The sequence below is a fragment of the Triticum dicoccoides genome, chromosome 3B (assembly GCF_002162155.2).
Source record: "Triticum dicoccoides isolate Atlit2015 ecotype Zavitan chromosome 3B, WEW_v2.0, whole genome shotgun sequence".
Taxonomy (NCBI): Eukaryota; Viridiplantae; Streptophyta; class Magnoliopsida; order Poales; family Poaceae; genus Triticum; species Triticum dicoccoides.
In genome coordinates this window covers 502,943,257-502,950,903 of record NC_041385.1, presented here as the reverse complement: position 1 = coordinate 502,950,903, position 7,647 = coordinate 502,943,257, and positions in this window count along the sequence as shown.

The following is a 7,647-nucleotide window of genomic DNA, read 5'->3' as shown; positions in this document are numbered from 1 at the left end:
TTTGATAGGCAGAAAATGCGCCACTTTGGTGAGCTTGTCGATGACAACAAATATAGCATCATTGCCACGCTTGGACTTTGGAAACCCAGTCACGAAGTCCATTTCAATGTGGTCAAACTTCCATTCTGGAATGGCAAGAGGTTGGAGGAGACCAGCTGGCCTTTGGTGTTCTGCCTTCACTCTTCTGCAGACATCACATTCATTCACGAATTGAGCGATCTCGCGCTTCATTCGAGTCCACCAATAAGCTTGCTTGAGGTCCTGATACATCTTCGTACTCCCAGGGTGGATGGAGAGGAGAGAATTGTGAGCCTCGTTCATGATCACCTTACGAAGTTCACCTTTGGGCACAACCATTCGATCCTCGAAGAAGAGAGTGTCCTTGTCATCAAGTCGGTAGCACTTGTACTTGGACTGACTCTTTGCAATACCAAACTTCACCTTCTTCACCATATCATCAAGAAGCTGGGCTTGGCGAATCTGGTCTTCCAAGGTAGGAGAAACTTGAAGGTTGGCGAGGAAACCTTGAGGAACAACTTGCAGATTCAGCTTGCGGAAAGCTTCACAAAGCTCGGGTTAATAAGGCTTGAGAATCATACTGTTGCAATATGCTTTCCTGCTCAAAGCGTCAGCAATCACATTGGCCTTGCCTGGAGTATACTCGATACTCGGATTGTACTCTTGAATCATTTCGACCCATCGAGTCTGCCTGAGGTTGAGATTAGGCTGAGTGAAGATGTACTTGAGACTCTTGTGATCAGTGAAAATATCCACTTTCCTTCCCAATAGAAGATGTCTCCAAGTCAACAAAGCGTGCACAACTGCCGCCAACTCGAGATCATGAGTGGGGTAGTTCTTCTCATTAGGTTTCAACTGGCGAGAGGTATAAGCGACAACTTTCTTCTCTTGCATCAGTACAGCACCGAGACCTTGGAGAGAGGCATCACAAAAGACCTCGTACGGCTTGGTTTCATCAGGCGGAGTCAGAACTGGAGCAGTGATCAATTTCTCTTTCAAAGTGTTGAAAGCAATATCACACTCCGGAGACCAAACGTATTTGACGTGCTTCTGAAGAAGATTTGAGAGAGGCTTGGCGATCTTAGAAAAGTTTTCAACGAATCTTCTGCAATAGCTTGCGAGACCGAGAAAACTGCGGAGTTGCTTTACGTTCTGAGGAGGTTCCCAATTCACAATTGCAGACACCTTCTCAGGATTCACGGAAATGCCCTTGGCAGAGATGATATGACCAAGATAAAGAACCTCATCGAGCCAAAATTCACACTTGGAGAACTTGGCGTAGAACTGATGTTCTCTGAGCTTGTCAAGTACCAAACGCAAGTGCTTGGCATGATCTTCCTTGTTCTTCGAGAAAACCAGAATGTCGTCGAGATAGACCAAAACGAATTCATTGGTGTAGGGGTTGAAGATGAAGTTCATCATGCGAGAGAACGTCGGAGGAGCGTTAGCGAGGCCAAAAGACATGACGGTGTATTCATATGAACCAAAGCTTGTTCTGAACGCCGTCTTGGGAATATCTTGCTCACGAATACGAATCTGATGATAACCCATACGGAGATCAAGCTTGGAGAATACTTGAGCACCCTTGAGTTGTTCGAACAGCTCATTGATGTTGGGAAGTGGGTATTTGTTCTTGATGGTCTTCTTGTTTACTGGACGGTAATCAACACAAAGTCGACTCGATCCATCCTTCTTCTTCACAAAAAGAACACCACAACCCCACGGAGAAGTACTAGGCCGAATGAGACCCAATCTTTCTTGCTCATCGAGTTGCTTCTTCAACTCCTTCAACTCTTCGGGGCCGAGCTTGTAAGGACGTTTGCACACAGGTTCCGTACCGGGCTCAAGTTCAATAACGAATTCAACCGGCCGGTTTGGAGGCATCCCTGGAAGTTCTTCTGGAAAGACGTCTTGATATTCGCAAACGACAGGAATCTGCGAAATAGCATCCAATTCACCCTTCTCATTGAGAGAAAACAACCGGATGGTATTATCCCGAGCGGCAAAGACAATGAGCTCCTCAGACGAATGCGTCAGTTGAATCTGCCTGGCTGCACAATCAAGCTGAGCTTTATGCTTAGAGAGCCAGTCCATCCCGAGAATAAGATCGATATCGGAATTGCCAAGAACCACCGGAGAAGAGAGAAACTTGCAGTCGCCCAAAGTGATTGTAACATCCGGAACACACACTCGAGATGTCAAGAGGCTGGCCGGAGAGTCAATAGACAACGGTCTCAGCAACATTTGAGTAACAAAATCATGCTTGGAAGCAAAAGGTCTCGAGATGAAACAATGCGATGCACCAGTGTCAAAAAGAACTTTTGCAGGAATATCATTAACAGGAAGGTTACCCATGATCACATCTGAAGAATCCTCTGCCTGAGCTGCATTCACCATATTGACCTTGGCGTGCTTGGGATTGTGCTTGACCACAGCTGTACTTGCCGATCTGACAGGAGGAGGAGGAGGAAGACGCCTCTGGTTGGTACACTTGTTGGCATAGTGACCCTTCTGTTGGCACTTGTTGCACGTGACCTCTGAAAGCGGACGGTGATACGGAGCACTCGATCTTGGAGCTTGAGACGAAGCCTTGTTCTGAAAGCCTGGGTTGGGTGGGTGGGAGAAACCACCGCCAACTTTGCTCTTCTGCTGATACGGCTGACGGAACGGAGGAGGAGGAAGCCAATACTTCTGCTGCTTGACCACTTGAGTAGAGGAAGACGGAGTAACATCTCTGGCACGCTTCCTGGAAGCATCACATCTCATCTGAGCAGCCTCTTGCTTCAGTGCCATGTTGTAGAACTCATCGTATCTCAACGGCTCAAAGAGGACAAGAGCGAGCTGAATTTCCTCACGAAGACCACCCCTGAACTGATAGATCATGCTCTTCTCATCAGGAACATCCTGCTTGGCAAAACGGGCGAGCTTCTGGAACAACTTGTTGTAGTCATAGACAGACAAAGAGCCTTGCTTCAGATTGCGGAATTCCTGACGCTTACTCTCAACCACACTTTGAGGGATGTGATGAGCGCGGAAATCTTGACGGAAATCGTCCCAAGTGATCAGACGTCCACCTCTGGAATCCTTGTACTGCTGGAACCACTCTGCAGCCTGATCTTTGAGCTGGAAAGAAGCGAACTTGACGAAATCTTCAGGCCTGACGTTGCTGCATTCAAAATGCTTGCCCAGATCCACTAGCCAATCGTCAGCATCGGTATCCTCAACACAACTGCTGAACGTCTTTGGGCCATTTGCGAGGAACTGGTTCAGAGTAGCAAAGTGGTGCTGATTATGGCCTTGATTCCCTTGACTGCCTTGATTGCGCTCTTGGAGAATTTGCATGATCAACTGTGTGTTTGCATTAGTAGCGGCCATCACAGCTTGCCATGCTTCCGGAGGAGGCGGAGGTGGAGGCGGATCAGGATTCGGAGTCGTGCGCGTTGGAGGAGCCATCCTGAAGAGGTTGACCACCATTAGCACATTGATAGACAACAATATAGAAGCTGAATCCAACGGAATGAAAATTGCAACATATAGTCTTCACATCCGAACAAAATGAACGAATGCATTCCTCTTCAAATGGTCACATATCCATAAATTGAGAAGCCACGTAGAATTAAGGTAGAGAAATAAATCAACAAGGTACGGATCAAGAACGAGTAATCGGTAAGAAATCCCAATCTCAAACCAATATCCGTGGAAGAAGAACTAGAGCTACTAGAATTCCCACCTATGAAACTCCCGAACCTTTCCGGTTATGCAATAAGGTGTTGGGGATAGAGGGGAAGCATAATATCTCACCCAAACTAGCAAATCCTACATCCGGCTGTATCCATCCTTCAACACATAACCAAGAAAACTTCGGAAACCATCTACCTCAACCTTCGAAAAGCATCCGTTATACAAGTTATGGCGATACTCCCGAACTCCCGCCCCAGTACTGGGTGGCGTCGAGGTTATCTCACCAACGAACTGCATAAAAGAGATTTCCGATGTCGCGCACATATCTCAAGTATACCAGAATTGCAACGATAAAATTGTGACGACAACACCTCGGAGCTCAACTCCCCGGGACACTGCCACAACCCCTAAAGACAGGAGGCACCAAGAACAATGTTCTCGTCACAAAACCATCGGAACAAATCCAAAATACTCGCGTGATCCTAAATTTTTTTTTGTGAAATTTGAGAAGAGAAGAGTCAAAACTCTACGTCAGGATGCCTTACCAGAGCGATGAGGAGACTGGGAAGTAAAAAGAATTCCTAAGCTCTCCGATATATAATTCCTAAGGACTCAAAACATTTTTCTAGACGCAACTCGGCTGCTAAAAACGATCAAGCAATGGGGGCTCCTAAGGTCGGGGAAGGCTCTGATTACCAACTTGTAACGCCCTCGATGCGGCTATAGCTCCCACGTGTTGAGGCACGACTTAGAGGCATAACCGCATTGAAAGCAATGTCGCAAGTCAGGCAATCATTACAACATCCCATGTAATATATAATAAAAGGGGGAGATAACATAGTTGGCTTACACTCGCCACGTCACATCAGAGTACATAAATAACATCCATCAAACAAACACTCATGACCCGACTACGGCGCCAAAATAGAAAAGAACCCAACGTGCGACAAGGTCCTGAATCGATAACCCCAACTAGGCACCACAACTGATCATCCGGAAAAGACACATAGTATCGCTGAGAGTCCTCGTCGAACTCCCACTTGAGCTCGTAATCGTCAACTGGAGCAGAAACACCTGGACCTGCATCTGGAGTTGTAGTATCTGTGAGCCACAGGGACTCAGCAATCTCACACCCACGCGATCAAGACTATTTAAGCTCATAGGAATGGATAAGGCAAAAAATATGTGGAGCTGCAGCAAGCGACTAGCATATGTGGTGGCTAACTTATACGCAAAAGAGAGCGAGAAGAGAAGGCGAAGCACGAGCGAGAAGCTAAAGGAACATCATGCGCAAGCATAACTCCAACACCGTGTCCACTTCCCGGACTCCGCCGAGAAGGGGCCATCACGGTAACACACACGGTTGATTCATTTTAATTAAGTTTAGTTCAAGTAATCTACAACCGGACATTAACAAATTCCCATCTGCCCATAACCGCGGGGACGGCTTTCGAAAGTTCAATCCCTGCAGGGGGGTCCCAACTTAGCCCATGACAAGCTCTCACGGTCAACGAAGGAATAGACCTCCACCCGAGACACACCGATCAGACTCGGCAACCCGGTACAACAAGACAATTCGACAGGTTAAAACAAGACCAGCAACACCGCCCGAATGTGCCGACAAATCCCGATAGGAGCTGCACATATCTCTTTCTCAGGGCACACTCAGATGAGCGCTCCATACAACTAAAACCAAACCTCGAGTTTCCCCGAGGGGGCGCTGCATAGGACTCTAGTTTGGACCAACGCTCAGAGGAGCACTGGCCCGGGGGGGTTAAAATAAGATGACCTTCGGGCTCCGGAAACCCAAGGGAAAAAGAGGCTAGGTGGCAAATGGTAAAACCAATGTTGGGCATTGCTGGAAAAGCTTTAATCAAGGCGAACTATCAAGGGGTTCCCATTATAACCCAACCGCGTAAGGGACGCAACAATCCGGGAACATAACACCGATATGACGGAAACTAGGGCGGCAAGAGTGGAACAAAACACTAGGCGAGAGGCCGGGCCTTCCACCCTTTACCAAGTATATAGATGCATTAAGACAACATAGCAATATAATGATATCCCAACAAGAAAATAAATGTTCCAACAAGGAACGGCTCCAATCTTCACCTGCAACTAACAACACTATAAGAAGGGCTGAGCAAAGCGGTAACATAGCCAATCAACGGTTTGCTAGGACAATGGTGGGTTAGAGGATCAACATGGCAATTGGGAGGCTGACAAGCAAAAGGTAGGCATCGTAGCAGTGGCAAAGCAAAAGAGCGAGCAAACTAGCATAGCAAAGATAGTAGTGATTTCGAGGGTATGATCATCTTGCCTGCACAGTTGTCAGAGTTGACTGGATCCTCGCAAGCAAACTCAACGGGCTCCTCGGTAGCGAACTCGTCTCCCAGCTCTACCCAACAAGACAAACAAGCAACAAGGATACAGTCAACGACGGGCAAGACCAAGCAATATGATGAAATGACGATATGCTATGCGGGATGCGATGCGGGATGCAAAATGCAAGATATAACAGGAAATGCATGAACCTGGCATCAACTTGGAAAACCAAGTGTGCCACTGGATAGAGGGGATGAAATCGCTTGAAAACGATATAAAGATCATTGGAATCGGAGCTACGGCTTGGAAATGGCAAGCGTTTTAAGATATGACACCGGTCTGCGATTTACAGCAAGTAGGCATCTAAATGCAACGAAAAGAACATGCTACAGCCACCAAACATGAAAACAAAATACATGGCAGTGATGTACACAAGATGGTTAACAAAAGACTAGCACTGAGCCATGGGCAAATTCATCCATTAAGAAGTTCAAACAAGCATGGAAAAAAATGAATATGCAAAATAGATTTCAGACTTAGTGGGCGCCGCCACCGGTCTTCCCCGGCGCCACCCCGGCCTCTCCCCGCCGCCTCGCCGGCCTCCCCTCCTCCACCGGCTCCGACGACGAGCTCCTCCGGCGACTCGTGCTACAGTGCCCCGGCCGCCTCGTAATCCGTGCCGCTGGATCTAGATCTGGGTTGACCTCTCTCCCCCGAAACCCTAATTTTCATGCTATCTTTGACTGCTTGTATCTCCACAACCGTAGCTCCGTTTTGGGCATATGATATATCAAAATCTTCGTGTCGACATGTACATCATTTCATTCCATTGCATCTTTTGCATTTGAGGTCATCTTGATACCCAAAATTCTGTTAGAAAGAGGCTTCGTGAGTTAAATCACAGATCCATTAGTTCATCATGCACTTTTGTCATTTTTGCCATGTTTAATTCGTGCATGATATGCCTGTGCCCCTTTGGGATGAATTGTTAAGCATTTTGTCTTCTTTCCATAGGTTCCACCCATGCATTTTTAGGATGTGTGTGTTGTCTTGTGCAAGCTTGCGAAGAGAGGTACCTGAGATTGCAGATTTCAGGGACTTAGTGATTTTCACTAAGTCTGGGATATTTTAGTTCATGATGCTATATGTCCAGCTTGTTTCCTAGTGATCCGTGCCTCTTTTGAGGATGATCAGTAAGGGAGTTTTGATATTTATGTTATGGTCTATCCATTCATGTCTTTGTTGGCATATGTGGAGTGCTCTAGGTTGACTCAATCGAGCTCAACTTTTGCTTCGTTGTTAATCTGGGCAGATCGTCAACTTGTTTGCGATTTTGCCGATGCTACCGTTAGTGTTCCATGCATGCTACGCCTTCGTTCTTGCCATGTGTAGCTAGCACATTGTGCCTTATTGCTGGTTATATGCTTTCCTTGCCATGACTTGCACCGTAGTGAGTGCATCGAGCTCGTTTACATGCCTTCGTGAGTTAAATTTCAGCATGTCTCAGTTTTCACTAAGTCTGAAAACTGATTGTGTTCGAGCTATGTTCGTGAGCTCGGTAGAGTATTTTGTGAACCCTTTTGGCCCCAGGTCACTTTGAGTGTTTTGTTAAGCTTGTTGAGT